Below are 16,594 nucleotides of genomic sequence, written 5' to 3'. Positions count from 1 at the left end.
TTTCTAAGTATACTATCATATCATCTGCATAGAGAGATAATTTTACCTCCTCTTTTCCAATTTGGATTCCTCTTACTTCCTTCTCTTGTCTTATTGCTACTGCCAAGACTTGACACTTCCAGAACTAAAGTATCGTGACCCAAGGCATGGGATATTCACTCATCTAATAAGCATGCGAAAGCTGGACCATGAATAAAGAATCGAGTTGGTGTTTTTGAATTATAAACCATTGGTGGTTTTGAGTGTCAGTGTTGGTGGAATAGATTATGAACTGTGCCGTCCTCGGTGAGTTGCTGTGCTGAACTCAAAGGCCTAGGCTCTCTGGCACCCGGAGGCCACTAGCCACAATGCAGGACAAAGCTCCTCAATCTGCTCCCATGCGATTTACAGGTTCAGAAAGCCAGTGGAGGGCCAGTTGTGGGTTGGCTCCAATTCTACAGCAATGAAAGAGGGAATTCTAAAATAATAAACTCTAAAAATAAACAAACTTGCCTGGGAAGAAGTACAGCCAGGATTATCCATAGAAATTAGCGTAGTAATACTTTATCTTATGTACCATGGACACACCATCAGGAGGGACCAATCCCTGAAGAAGAACATCATGTTTCATAGTGAGTCAGCAAAAAGAGAGAGAGAGACCCTCACCCAGATGGATTGACACAGTGGCAATAATAATAGGTTAGAATATAGCAGTGATTATGAGGATGGTATGAGATTGAGGGGAGCTCTGGTTGCCTAGTGTGAAGAACTTGCACTGCAATCCTGAAGGGACGTGGTTCTATAGACTGTGATATGGGCTGAAGCTCAATATCAAGAAATCTAAGGTTCTCATCACTGGCCAATTGGCAGCATCTTGATAGATGGAGAAGAGATTGAGATTGTTAACAATTTCAGCTTGCTTGGTTCCGTAATCAACACTCTTGGCACTAGTAATCAAGAAATCAAAGGACTAATTTCATTGAGAAAATCTGCTGTCAGGGATCTCTCCAGAATGCTAAAGAGCAACAGTGTCAGTCTAGAGACCAAGGTGCACCTGATCCAGGCCATGGTCTTCAGATTTACCTGTTATGTATCAGAGAGCTGGACAATGACCAAAGAGGACAGAGAAGAATTGATGCCTTTGTGTTGGAGTGCTAGAGAAGAGTACTGATCATACCATGGACTGCCAAGAGAACTAACAGATCTGTCCTGGAGAGGGTGAAGCCAAGCTGTTCCTTGGAGGCAAGGATTTCCAGGATCCATCTGACATACTTTGGGCATGTTGCCAGGAGAAACTAGTCCCTAAAGAAGGACATCATGCTTGTGAGGGTGGAGGGACAGAGCAGGAGAGGAAGATCCCAGATGAGGTGGATTGACAGTTACTGGGGTAGTGGGGGTAGGTATGTCAAAGACAGTGAGATGGGCCCAGGATAGGGCAGGGTTCAGAGCTAGTGTGCATGGGATCACTAGGACACGCAGGTGACTGAATGGCACGTAACAACAACAACCAGATTGAGCAATGTTATGTTCTGCTGTGTATAAGATTTCTATGAGTCAGAACACTTAACAGCACCTAACAAAACCAACAATAATATAAAACAACTGCACAAGGTGAGAGCAATTTCACTCCAAAGAGACCAGACGGTGATTTAGAAATCTGAGAGGTTACATAAATCACACCCCTTCATATTAGAACATGCATGGCTTGTCAAAGTCCCCTCCACCACAGTTAGTATCATGGGATAAACGCCTCACAACTCTGTTATGAAACCAGAGTACCATCCATAAGGACAGCAGCAATTGGCTGGAGTGAGAACACACACCCTGGCACTAGTATTTCCCTGAGGTTGGCTCTTAGGTGGCCCCAGTGTGGAAAGAGTGAGAAATTCAATAGATTTTAATAGAGCAAGTGTTTCCTGAGAGTTGATTGGGTCTTACAACAGGCTTGGGAGCTGGGGGAGGAGCAAAAAGAGGAAAAAGTCAAGAGGAACGAGCTCTGGTTGGAGATGGGAAGGAAGCCACACTTGACAAAATAATAATAATAAAGCTTTTGAGTGCACACCATAAAAAGCATGTTCCTCTTTGGGAAGCAGAATTGAGCAGGAGTCCCTGAGGATGGGTACTATTGATGGGTAATTTTTAACTATTCCCTACCAGGGCTCCCTGCCAATATCATGGAAGAGAGAGAGAGAGAGACCAGCTATTCCAGGAGATGTGTCAGGAAAGGGGATTATGAAGAAAATCAGAGCAGGTGGCTACAACTATTCTGATGCTCTGGAGAGTGAACATTCTTGCCATTTAAAAGTGCTAGAGGTTTCCCTTCATTAAAAAAAAAATAATAAAATAAGGTCCAGAGAAGGTTCAAACAGTGAGAGGTGGAGGTCAGTGAACAGTCAACCAAGAAATCATGTGTCTCAACAGCAAAAGTTAGCTGCATCTACACACAAGAGTGTAGGCCTACCACTATCAGTGCTGTTTTGAAACATGAAATTGTACAATGAGGAAAAATAACCAAAAGTTAGTCTAAGATAATCTAGAGCTAGGAAATAGAATAAGGAACTTAGATGTATTCCTTATTAGGAATGAATAAGGAATTTATTAGATGAATAAGAAACGAATTGCATTGTCTAAAAAAAAAAGTGTGTGTGTGTGTTTGAGAGAGAGAGAGAAAGAAAGGGAGAGACAGAGATTGATTGCTTGATTTCTGGCCCTTGCCCTGTGGATGTCATTCTGTTTGGAAATAGGGTTTCTTCTGTTATGTTAATTAGGTCATAATGGGAATGGGAAGAGTACTGAACCTAAATATTATGAAGTTATAAAATGACAAGAATAGACACAGAAACACATGGAAAGTTGCCTACAAGTCTGGGAACATCAAGGAACTGAGAACAGTCAGGACTACTGACAAAGAAGGGACCCATGCAGCTGAGATGCTAATTTGGAGGCAGAACCTCCAGAACTATGGGGAAATAGATTTATGTTCCTCAAAACCGCCTACTTATGGTATTTGTCCCGCTGCTCAACAGCAAAGAATAGCAAACATTAAATAAGGAAAGCTCTAAACTGTAATATGTGTTTATATTTTGTTAAATTTTGCTCTAATTTGCCTCTCCTTAAAAATATATTATGTATATCTAGAGAGAGGAAGAGAGAGAGAGCTCTGATGAGCCAATGGTAAGAAACTGTGCTGCAACCCCCAAGTTTTAATCCATCAGCTGCTCTGCAGGAAAAGTATGGGTAATCTCCTCCCATGCAATTTACTGCCTCTGAAACCCCACTGGAGGGTCAGCTATGGGTTGGTTCTGACTCAACAGCATACAACAATAATCAAGAGATAGAGATAGATAGATAGATAGATAGATAGATAGATAGATAGATAGATAGATAGATAGATACCAATGATAATAAGAGTCAAGATATCAAAAGGCATGTAATATGGGGGGGGGAATCTGGGTCAAGGACCTCTCCAAAGGGCTGAAGAACAATGATGTCAGTCTAAAGATACACCCACCTAACTCAAACTGTGATCTTTAATTGCTTCTTATGCATCCGAAAGTTGAATAATGAATAAGGGAGACAAAAGAACTGATGCCTTAGAATTATTGTGTTGAAGAAGAGTATTGAAAATCTCATAAACTGTCAAAAGAATAAGCATTTCTGTCTTGGAGGAAGTGAAATGAGGGTGTTCCTTAGAGGCAAGGGAGGTAAACCTCCATCTCACATACTTTGGACATGTTGTCAGGAGTACTAGTCCATGGAAAAAGGCATCAGGCTGGGAAAGGTCGAGGGTCAGAAAAAAAAAGACTCTCAGCAAGATTGACACAGTGACTACAACAATGGTTTGGGCTTAGCAGACATCACAAAGATGAAGCAGGATAGGACAGGGTTCAGATCTGTTATTCACAGGGTTGCTATGAGTCATAGCTTGATGACACCTAACAATAACAACAACATACACACACGTGCACTCGCACGCACACACAAGCAACATGGCTTGTGCCAGGGGTTCTCAATTCGGGCTACTCATCGCAACTGAGGCCAGGGCTTCACCAGAAACATTGCATCAGAATCTCATGCCTGGGGTTTGGATATTCAATACATTATTCAGATGTGCACCCAGGATTGAAAACCACTGCTATTAAGGTTAATGTAATAACAGCAAATGAGAGGGATAGAAAAGCAGGATTAGCTCCAAGAATGGAAAGGATCTAACAAGAGGAGCTGTTCATAGATCTAGGGAGTGAAAGAATGGAAACCTGTTTCTAGAATTATTCTAACAGAGATTGAATAGTACAGAGGAGATTCTTGAATTGCTATTTGCTAAGGTAGCTTCTGAATTTCTGAATTTTTTTAAAAATCAAAACTTCCTGATTAAAATGCTTGGAGGGGAAGAACACACATTTTCTATTTGTGAACTCATGACTGAGCTTCTATCGCTTTATTCGTATCTGAGGGGTTGCCTGGGGAAGATAGTTTAGGTCAAAAGACCTGGAGGATTCTGGGCCGTCCCAGTGCTTTGTGAGAGCAATGGAATAAAGCACTTACAATAGGTCATCTCCAACAAATGCAGAACGTGAGGTAGTTGTGAGGGTAACTGGCCAGTCATGTGTGTTATTCTATCTCAGGACTCCCCGATTCTGCTGGATATCAAAATTACCTGTTTAAAAATACAAGATCCAGGTCCTGCTCCAGATCAATTAAAACAGAATATTGGATGGTAAGGACTAAGACTTGTATCTCTGAAAATTCCCCAGTTACTTCTGGCAGGAATTCAGATTTAGAAACCTAGGCCCATCCTCCTCCTCCCTTATCCAATTCTGGGGAAAGTCTAGCTGATTGTCTTACATAGCCACACCCTAAAAGTTCTGTCTTCCTTGTAATGGTCCCCACAATTCCATGAAAATCGCCAAGAGGAAAATGTAGGTACCTATAGGGCTGGTCATGCCACTCCAAGTTCTACAAGGCCAATACAGAGACCCTACAATGACATTTTAAAGATGAGGATCATCTCAGGCAAAGCATAAGGGAAATGTCTTCTATGCATTGAAAACCTCTTGTGGCACAGTGTGTCGTATGTAAGACTTACTACATAAGGTTGGTGGTTCAAATTCATCAGCTTCTGTGAAAGAAAAAGGTAGCCTCCAAAATTTACAGTTTTGGAAACACAATACAGTATCGCTGTGAGTCAGTCTGGCATCTATGTCATAATAGTATACATTTTTCCTTAGAGGCTAAGATGGTGAACCTTGTACAGACTTTGGACATGTTGTCAGGAGAGGTCAATCCTTGGAAAAAGAGATCATGCTGAGAAAGGTGGAGGGTCAGAGAAAGAAGAAGATGGCCTTTAAAAAGATGCATTGATACAGTGACTGTAACCATGGGCTCAAGCTTGTCAGAGGGTGTGAAGATAGGGCTGGATAGGGTGAGGTTCAGATCTGTTATTCATAGGGTCACTATGAGTCATAGTATAGACTCAACAGCATCTAATAACAACAATCCATCATGCAGCCAAGTCAGGAAGGGGAAAGCATCTGTCTAGTTGGGGAAGCTTACCTAGAGCCTTAAATAGTGAATGGGATTGCATTCATGGAGAGGACCTTTCTGGAAAGGCAGGTGATGTGGGCAAAGGAAGTCGAGAACGGAAGCATGCACCCTGGGAGCGAACCTGAGCGGGTATCCGTGGTGCAGAAGGGCTCCAAATGGTGAGGGCAGATATAAGGAAGAAAGGGCTTACATTCTGGGCTTGTGGACTACTCTGAACATCATCTATTCTCAGGTTTTCTAGGATAATCCTGAGGAAAGACAGAGCCCGATGAAGCGTGGCCAGGTGGGCAGATCTACACAGCTGAGATTGCCTGCTTAAGATGCAAGTTCTCTTAATGCTGCTGATTCAGACCCACCAAAGTTTGCCAAGTCTGTCTGCTCAGCATGACTCACCCTCCTAGAGATAAAAAGCCCAGGGAAAGACATTTACAATGGGAATGCTGACCAGGCACTCCATGGGAGACTGAGGGATGGGGCATCGATTGGCTCCCAGGACCTGCAACTCGCAGATAACCCCGAGGGCGGGGTCCCCACTTATGCTCCGTGCACAAGGTCTGATGGAGCAAGTTCTGTGAAGTTTGGCCATCGAGCAGCAGATAAAAATATTCCAGCTCTCCAAACCCCATGAGTGTCATTCCGAGCAGAAAATAACATTCTAGGTTGATGTTAGGTCATTGGCTAATTAGGTAAAATGAATGACTAAATAGATTTTAAAAGCCAAGCTACCAGCAACTCCTCAAATGAAAGCACTGACCCTACCCCCCCACTCCTCACTTATCTGAGCGCTGGAGGCTTAAAGCAGAGGCTGCTCTCAAGCTCATAGAAACGGAAGCATCAAGATGACCTGGGAGAGAGGAAGCAAACTGCTTATCCACATGGTCTTTCCAAGCTTCCCATAGCTCCCTGTTTCCCAAAAATGCCTACACCCACTATCTCATGTGCCCTTTCTAGTCACTGTCCCCAGACTCCCCAGGGACCTGTGAGCACAATCATGTGGCTATTAACATTATCCATAGAATTTTAGCAGTTATCCGTGGTTTCTTGGAGATGTCTGTTGCTATTGTTACAGGTGCTGACAAGTTGGTTCCAACTCACGGCGGGCTTATAGACAGGAGGAGGAAGCATTGCCCAGTGCTCTGCCATCCTCATAATCACGGTTGTACCTGAGCCCACTGTTGTAGCCACAGTGTTAACTCTTTCTCAAGAGGTAACCGTTAGCAGGAAGGTAGATAAAGGACAAATGGAAACAAAAACCACAGAGAGGAAGTGGGAAGAATGCTGTATAATGTGAGGATTGTAATCAATCTTACCAAACACAGCACATGGGAATTGTTAGAAGGAAAGTCATTTTGCTCTGTAAACTTTCACTCAATCACAACACAAAGTTAAAATAACAATAAAATAAAATGAGGTAACCTTTAGGCCCTTGAGTTTCCCATTGATTGGCCTCTTTGTTTCTTAGGGAAGCTTCAGATGACACTTGAAGGCTTATGATAATGACGTGACTCCTAAGTGGGGGCTGACCAGGCCAGGAAGCCTTACAACATGGTATCAGCCCAAATTCAAGGGAGAAAAGGCTGACAGTTGAATTTAACCATGTGGACAATGACTCAACCAAACGCACCTGTGTAATGGCAGCCCCATAAAACTTGAGTTACTGACGCCCAGAGAGCTTCCTGGTTGGTGGCAGACACTGGTGCACAAGGTGTCATAATACATCTTTTGAAATAAGGAAGCTTTGTGAACCCTTCCACATTTTGTTCTACAGGTCCCTTCATTTGTAACTTTTTTGCTATAATTCAATTGCAATCATAAGTGTAGTGTTTCCTGAGTTCTATGAGTTCTTCTAGTAAATTATTGAATCCAAAGGAAAAACAGGAATTCCTGAAATTGTAGTCAGCAGGTAAAAAATTAAGATGTCTTGAGAATCCCCAAACTCATACTTAATGTTACATACAGTCTAGGACAGAGTCATCAGTGGCAGACTGGGCTCTTTAGTTTCTAATCTGATCTGCACTGGTTAGGGTCAGAAAGCATCACATTTGTAGTTTATGTCAGAGAGGATCAGTTGGTTGTTGTTGTTGTTGTTGTTGTTGTTGTTGTTGTTGTTAGGTGCCCTTTAATCAACCACGACCCATAATAACAGATCAGAACCTCATCCTACCTGGTACCATCCTCACAAGCTTCATCATGATCATAATACATAGAGTCAGAATTGGTCTCTGAACGGCAGACGGAAGAGTAGCACAATATCAATCATATCCTTGCCTTGTGCTACTATTTGTTAATATACTCAGTTAAGCTTTTTATGTTCCTTATTAAATCCTTTTAATCTCATTAAATCGTGGCAACAATCCTACAAGGCTAAGATTATCAGCATCCCCATCTTTCAGATTTGAATGTGGAGGCTCCATCACACAGAAAATAAGATCTAGGATACATGATGAGCCTTGACCTTGTCCAATTACAGAGGCCATAATCTTGCTATGATTAATGAAGTCTCACTGAATCAGAGGCCAGTGAGGAAAACAAAAATCACCCTAGGTGCTCTAAATAGGAGAGATTTAACAGAGTAGACAGGTTGTGCAAACATTGGAATGGGGAAAAGAAGAAGGTGAAGGGACAGAGATTAGGGACACAGGAAGCCACTGTCTTCCCCAGGGCTGAGACCACAAAGGAGGGATGGTCTTACCCAGACCTAGAGTTAGGAGACGATTCAGCCCCAAGAACTGGAAGCATAGAGTGAGGGCTCTGCCTGAGAAGTGGCCACTACCTCAGAGAGGAAGGAGAAAGAGAGCAAGAAGAGGAGGGGGACCTCAGACCGCCTTCACACTCACTTCTAATCCACCTACAGGACCAGCTGTGCAAAAAAAAAATCTAATAAGAAGCCTCCTGGAAAGGGAGTCTGGAAGGCTAAGATTGCACTTCTCAAGAGAAACAAAAAGTAAATATCCAGCATGATTTGAATAGTGGCTGGCACGGAATTAAGAGCTTTCCATGCCTTGTGGTATATTATCCTCCTAGCCACCGTGTGACTCTGGCATAATTCTTGTTTCCATTTTAGTTAGACAATGAATCTTGAGAGCCTATATCAAGTGCTTAAGTCATCCAATAGAACCCAGATTCAAGCCCACATCTGGCTGGTTCCTTAACCATTGCCACAGAGGGAACGGAGCAGACTTGGTAACCTTACCCTTGGGGGACTGAAACCGAGAGATTGTGTGTGGCCCCAGTGAGTGGCCTTCCACCCTGTGCAACATGGTCACTCCATCAAGAAAATGAGCCCGATTCGTGTATAGCATCAGGGTGTCTTGCATCTTCTCAGTGCACGCTCCAGCATCTTCCACAGCAGTAAGATTCAACAACAGGTTGTAGAATCAACAGCATTTTACGCTACAAGGTGCTGCAGAGCCAGCAGCCCGCAGAAAGGCTGGGAAGGGGCCTTGGCCAGTGAGACAGCTTCATCAAAGAGCCTAGGTATATAGGCAGGTTTCCAAAGGCTGGCTGGGGGCTCACCACTTTGGTTTCTTTCCAATGCCTTCTGCCTCCCAATCCCAGCTAATTCCGTTCATTGCCCCTTTTTAGATTCTGTACTGGAGAGGGGAACTATGTCACTAGGGAATTTAACAAGGCTAATTCCACTGAAACCTCCATTAACTTTACTACTTCTCTGTAAGTGCTTCATTGTAAATAATGATTCCGCACCACGGAAACACTGCTGGAATCTCTGGTGGACATAAAATTAAATTCAACTCCCACAGCCTACTCATGAAGCACATTGTGATAGCTGCATAAATGGCCAACCACAGAGGGCTGCAGACGTCAGAGGAGACTTTCCGCTGATTTCAGGGGAGACTACAGTATAATCTGCCTTAAAGAGAGTCTCTGGGCACCCCTGCCCCTTGTCTTGCCCAGCACCAGGTCCCTTCCCTCTAAAGATTCATTTTCTAGGAGGAATGCACCATTGTTGTGGGCACAAAAGAAAAGCCACTCATCACAGAGGGAGACCAGGCTTGCAGCCCCCCGACCTAGTCATCATCATCTTCCAGAAAAGTCTGAGAAAAGATGTTTTTGAAGACAAAATGCACACATATAGCATTTCAAGGAAGATCAACATGATGTATAAAAGCAGGCAGAGCTGCCCAACCCTCCACCCACACAGCCACCATGCACGCGCGTGCGCGCACACACACACACACACACACACACACACACACACACGCGCGCAGAGCTTCCTTCCCTGTCTCAATGTAGCAGCCTCTACCTGCAGGTTCCTGGTCTCCTGTGGGCAATAAACAGCTCCCCTCAGTCCTGAGAAGGGATGCCAGGGGATTCAACTAAAATAAGAACCATCCAAAACAAGACAGTGTAGTCAACCTCACTCTTAGATAAGTCGAAACTCTCTCTACCCCCTACAAGTAGGGAGAGGACAGGACTAGCTGGCAGGTACGGGGGCTCTCAGGAGGAAATCTTGCCAGAGGAGTCTAGATGACAGGCTCCAGTGCCACCCAAACCCCTAGGCTCCCCCCACCGCTTGCAGCCTGCCCTTTCTTCTCCCACACAGGGCTGCGGGACAAGACAGATCACTGCCCACACACAGACCTCGCGCTCAACCTGCTGGAATCCACACACACTGTATTTCACTCTGCAGAAAGAGACACCACCTGAGGGTCTCTTTAATCCTCAAGGTTCTAATTTAAGTGTCTCTTTGCGTCCCTTTTACTTGCTAAATACATGGCAGCAGCGTTGGCGTTGCAGGCAGGTTTAAAGTGACCTGAGAAATTTACAAAATATCAAAGATCAAGATGAAATTGACTGCCCACGCACATTGTTCTCGAGATCGCCTGCTTCTCAACTTCACATTTCCAGTTTTTCTTTTTTTTTTAAGAAAACATAAAATAAAAGGCTGTTTTTCAGAAACAAAACCCCTAAAAGCTTTGAACATAAAATTCAGTCAGGATGGAAGACCCAAGAGCCAGTGCCTCCTTGTTCATCAATGGGCAGTTGACCTAGAGAGACAATTGCGCTTAGCCCTCTGCAGCCAAGTGCCCTGGCGTTAACCTCAGCCCATTGTTCAGATGAGAAAGTGTCAACTCATAGGTGCTCTGACTTCCTCAAGCTCACACATTTATAGTAAATGTCAGTAGTAAGACATGAACTTGGGTCTTTTCACTTCAAATCCTCAGGTTCAGGCTGCATGGCTCCTGCTCTGTGGAGTCTGGGGTCAGCAGGAATGGGGATTTGTGGTTGCCAAGGCCTTGTCTCCTCCCCTGAGTGCCTCCCCACAGAGCTCGCAGTGTGGGCAGGGGGAGTGCAACTATCACACCACATTTCTCTCTGCTTATTTCTACTTTCCTCATGACCTCAGTTTCACCAAGATGTTCCTTTAAATTAGATCTCAGAAGGAACTTCAAGGTAAATTCCTCCATTTGTGATGTTTATGGAACTTGTCACTGTTTATGTTATTATAGTGCTAGGGAGCACTCTTCCTGGTTATAACATCCGCTCTCTTCCCCTCAGGCAGAAAATGCACATGAAACCAAAAGCTTGTCTGGCACCAGTGCACCCTCTCTGACCCCTAGCAACCTGGTATACATCTTTTCTATGGAACTTTTAAATGACCTTTCAATTCTGTTACTATTCCTAGTATCCACGATTTATAGGCTCCCTAGTCTGTTAGCCTCTGAGCAACAGGGAGAAACAGTTACTTTACAAGCTGAAAGATAAGGCAATGGTCTCCAAGATCTATGACCACTGACAAAACCAAAACCAGTGCAGCTTGTGATCCCATCAGTGTCTGCAATCAAAACAAACAAATAAATTACTTCAATGTCATCGAGTGAAAACTGACCCATTGCAACCCTCCAGTAATTTTTCAGAAGCTGTAAATTAAACTGGAGGAGATTGCCCATTTTCTCCTGTTGATACTGGTGGATATAAAACCACTTAAGAGGTACAACCTTGGGGTTAGCAGCGTGACTCCCTATAGACTAGGCCATTAACGCACCTTTGTATTTGTTGTGTGCTTGTTGTTATGTGCTCTTACGACCTGTAGAACAACTCTGAACTGTGCCCTATTTTATAACCCACCTTTCCATCACTAATACATCTGAACCTGTTGTCACAGTCACGTGTCAATCCATCTCATCCAGGGTCTTCCTCTCTTACATTGACCCATCACTGATGTCTTTGTCTAAGAACTAGTCCCTTCTGGGACTAATACATACATGCCCAAAGTATGTAAGACAGAGTTTCAAAATCCTTGCCTCCAAGGAGCAACTAAATTTCACCCTCTCCAAGACAGATGTGTTTGTTCTTTTGGTGGCCAGTGGTATGTTAAACACTTTTCCCTTTTCTAGCACCACAACTCAAAGGCATCAGTTCTTCCATCATCCTTCGTCATTGTCTAGCTCTCAAATGCATATTGAGCAATTGAGAAGAATATGGCCTGGATCAGGTGCACCTCAGTCTCTAGGCTGACATCATTACTCTTTAGCACTCTGTCCCTAAACCAGAGACCTTTCCAAAGCAATTATTTTTTTTTTTAATTTTCTGAGTGCAGGGGACAAGAGTGTGATTGTGGATCTGAGTAAGATGAAATTGTTAACAACTTCAAACTTTTCTCCATCTATAATGATACTGCCAATTGGCTAGGCAGTCAGGATCTTTATTTTCTTCGTGTTCAGCTTCAATCGATATTGAAGACTACAGTTCTTAACCTTCTGCAGCAAAAGCTTCACATCTTCTTCAGCTTCAGCAAGCAAGTCTGTGTCACTTCTGTAATGAAGGTTGTTGATAAGTCTTCCTCTAATCCTGATGCCACATTCCTCCTCATAAAATCCATCCTTTCAAATGATATATTTTGTACATAGATTGAAAAGGTATGGATAAAGGATACATACATCCTTGAAGCACTCCTTTCTTGATTTTGAACCATGCAGTGTTTCCTTGCCCTGTTCAGACAACCACCTCCTGATCTGGGTATATAGGTCTAGGTCTATATAGGTCTAGGAATATAGGTACATAGTGTTATTTATTTCTTTTCTAGATAATTGATAAACAGTCTACCAATAAACCATCAGAGCACTATATTGTGGCCAGCCCTGAGCTAATAACAAAGTTGTTGTTGCTGTTGTTATGCACTATTGAATCACTTGCGACTCATAGCGACCCTATGTACAACAGTCCTAAACTCTGCTCTGTCTTGTGCCAATCACATTGTTTCCAATACACCCATCCTGATCACCTCAGTCACCAAACCAATCCACCTCATAGAGGGCCTTCCCCTCTTGTGCTGTCCCTCCACCCTCCCAAGAATGATGTCCCTCTCCAAGGACCAGTCCTTCCTTACAACATGTCCAAAGTATGTCAGATGAAGCCTCAGAATCCTTGCCTCCAAGGAGCAGCCTGGTCTAACCCTCTCCAAGATGAATCTGTTTGTTTTCTTAGCAGTCCATGGTACCCTCAATACTCTTCTCCAGCACCAAAGCTCAAAGACATCAATTTCCCTCCTATCTTCCCTAGTCATCCCAACTCTCTGACACATAACAAGTGATTGCAAAGACCATGGCATGTATTAGATGCATCTTAGTCTCCAGAGAGACACCATTGCTCTTCAGTACTTTGGAGAGGTCCCTAACAGGAGACTTTCCCATCTCAATGCGCCTTTTAATTTCCTGGCTGCTGGTGCCAAAAGCTGACTGTGGAGCCAAGCAAACTAAAGCTATGAACAATCCCAATCTCTTCACCATCCATCCTCATGCTACCAATTGGTCCAGTGGTGAGAATCTTTGTCTTCTTGACATTGAGCCTCAGTCCATATTGAAGACTGCAGTACTTGACCCTCTGCAGCAAGCGCTTCAGGTCCTCCTCAGTTTCAGCAAGCAGGGTTGTGTCATCTGCATAATGCAGATTGTTGATGGATCTTCCACCAATCCTGATGGCACACTTCTCCTCATAGAGCCCAGCCTCCCAGATAATCGGTTCTGCATACAACTTGAAAAGAGATGGAGACGGGACACATCCCTAGTGTACACCATTCCCAATTTTGAAGTGTTTCCTTGCTCTGTTCTGATGACTGCCTCTTGGTCCAAGTATAAGTTTCGCATTAGCACAATCAAGTCTTCTGGGATTCCCATTCTTCTCAGAGTGAGCCACAGTTTGTTATGGTCCACACAGTCAAATGTCTTTGCATAATCAATGAAACACAGATATACATTCCTCTGGTATTCCCTGCTTTCAGCTAAGATCCATCTAACATCAGCTACAATATCCCTAGTACCATGACCCCTTCTAAACCCAGCCTGGACTTGTGGCAGTTCTCTGCTGATGTGCTGTTCCAGCCAAAATATACAGTATCTTATCCTCTCCTCTTAAAGTCTCTTAAACTAGCTGGATATGAGGGAAATGACATACTATACAGCAATACTGATAGCCTAGTGAATAGGGAGTTGCATTGCCACCCAAAGGCAGGCAGTTCAAAACTACCAGCTGCTCTGCTGGATAAAAATGGGCAATCTCCCATCATGTCGTTTACAGCCTCTGAAAACCAGCTGGAGGGTCAGTTATAAGTCAGTTCTGACTCAAAGGGGGTTGTTGTTGTTGTTGATTGCCGTTGAGTCTAGCACGACTCATAGCAACCCTATGAACAAAAGACCTGACTCCTTTCTATAACTATTGTCATTTCTCAAAGTTCATAGAGTTTCCAGAGGCATGTTGTTTAGGAACTGGATGCCACTCCTGCTTCAAAGGCATTGAGAGAGGAAGAAAATAAATGGGATTTTCAGAAAAACTCAGCAAGTTATGAGGAAATTCAAGGGAGTTAAACAGAATTCCTTGATTTTGTTCAAAAGCTGTTTTTTTCTGAAAACTTGTTTTAACACTTGCCTTTAAAACTTTAATGCAGGGAGCTCTGGTGGCCTGGTGGCAAGAAGCTGCACTGCAATCCCAGAGGTACGTGGTTCAAACCCACCAGATGCTTTGTTGGAGAAGGAGGGGCAATCTCCTGTACCAGTCAGATTCGATTTGATGGTACACGCAAAAAAAAGTTTAAAAAAATTATTTAAAAAAAAAAACAAAAACCTTTAATGCAAACTTGCTGTCTTAAAGGCTGTTCTTAAATTTTGGAAAGATTAAGGATGTCAGGAAAGAAATTGTTTTCTTTGAAAAACACTTTAAAGTGAGAAAGTCCCTTCTTTAGGAAAAAGAATTTTTCTTGTTAGTAAAGATTTACAGCCTTGGAATCCCTATGGGGCTGTTTTGCTCTGTTGTATCAGGGTTACCCTGAGTCAGAATTGACTCAACAGCAATGCATTTGGGTTTGAGTTAATCTTGACAGAAGCAGATCCCCAAGTCTTTCTCTCGTAAAGCAGTTAGCTGGGCTTAGCCCCCAGACTTTGAGTCAGCAGCCAAGCCCTTCATCATATATCACAACAGCTCATTGCTCAACGTGATGGTGGTGGTGGTGGTGGTGGTGGTGGTGGTGGTGTACCACTGAGTGAGAACGGACTCCTACCTGGCCCTCCAGCAGATTCGCAGAGGCAGTTAATTACACAGGAGGAGCTTGCCCATCCTGCTCCCACATAGCAGCTAGTGGATTTGAACCACATGCCTACGGGATTGAGACACAGCTTCTTGTCACTAGGCCACCAGAGCTCCCTGCTCAACATGATAGCAACACACAAACCTCTCCTAGCAGACAGCTGGTGGTTAATCAGGAGATACACTGGCCAGGAGTTAAGCTGAGGTATCCCACATGGAAAGAAGAATTCTACCACTAAGCCACTTGTTGCTTTTGTTGTTGTTGTGTACCATCAGGTCAGAACAGTCTCATCGTTGACCTCCAGGCAGCAGGTTTTCAGAGATAACAAATTGCACAGGAGGAAATTGTCCATCTTTCTCTCATGGAACAGCTGGTGGATTTGAACCGCCTATCTTTGGGTTGACAGTACAATTCCTTACCCCTAAGCCACCAGAGCCCCTTAAGTATTAAGAGTGAAATATTCCTCCAATTCTTTGGAGAGAGTGAGAAATGGAGTGGAGAGAAAACAAAGTAATTTTTTTATGTTTGTTCAATCTGTCTGATTCAATAGGTATTCATTATAGGGATTTGTTTATTTTTTTCCCTCTGTAGTTTTGTTTCTGTGTAACAGGTTTTCATAGCAAAGGAGGGGCAGAAAGCCAGTCTTGGAGATTTGGAGGCATGCACTGGGAACAGATCTCCACATTTGCTCTAAAGCTGATCCCAAGTAGCTGCCCCTGTTGCCACTGCTCCAGGTGCAGATGTCACCAAGAGCGGCACCTGAAATGAGGCACTACCTTGGGGACTACTGCCACCTCACAAGCCTGGAGCCCATGTGGCCCCTTCCTGCGCTCCGGTTCCAAGGGAAGCTAGAAGATAAGGCCTCTGACATTGTTGATGGTGTACGGTGGGAGACAGACTCTGCCTCAGAAAGTGGAAATCCCCTCACCTCTAAATAATAAGTAAAAGATAAGATGAGAGTAAGGTTGCTGAAAATCCGGAAAGAATGGCAAGCAATGTAAATTACATCAAATGTGTGAAAACATATAGCTAAGTGGCATCTGATACCCATGCCCGTAACCCAACTCTGTGTTCACCAGAAGGATAGCTCCTATTCAGAGCCCTGCTCCTGAGCCAGGTTTCACCCTCACTTGAAGTGACCCCACAGGAGTTCCCTGACGGCAGGCACAGAGCATGAGAAATTAAAATGCCTCTAGCATGCAGCCTTACAACCTAGACCTAGAAACTCAAAACTTACCAAGAGAAATTTCTTAGAAAGGAATCATCCAGGAAAGAAGAGATTTAAACTGAACGTTATAAGAGGGGAGACTGGAGGTGAAAAGGGGGAAAGAAGCAGCACAGACACAACTAAGGTGACTTGGCCTGGTTTCCAGGGACTCTGCAATTCATGCCTGTTGTCTAAACCTAAGCAATTATAGTGTTTGTTTTCATTATCAAAACAATCCTGATGTGGACAACAAAAAAATGTGAGCCATCATAGAAACAGCAACAGCAAAAGCTCCAAGGCAGAAATTAGCAGAGGGAAGGGGG

The sequence above is a fragment of the Elephantulus edwardii genome, unplaced genomic scaffold (assembly GCF_000299155.1).
Source record: "Elephantulus edwardii isolate Elephantulus edwardi_28Jun2011 unplaced genomic scaffold, EleEdw1.0 scaffold00064, whole genome shotgun sequence".
Lineage (NCBI taxonomy): Eukaryota > Metazoa > Chordata > Mammalia > Macroscelidea > Macroscelididae > Elephantulus > Elephantulus edwardii.
Note: the sequence above shows the minus strand (reverse complement) of the source record.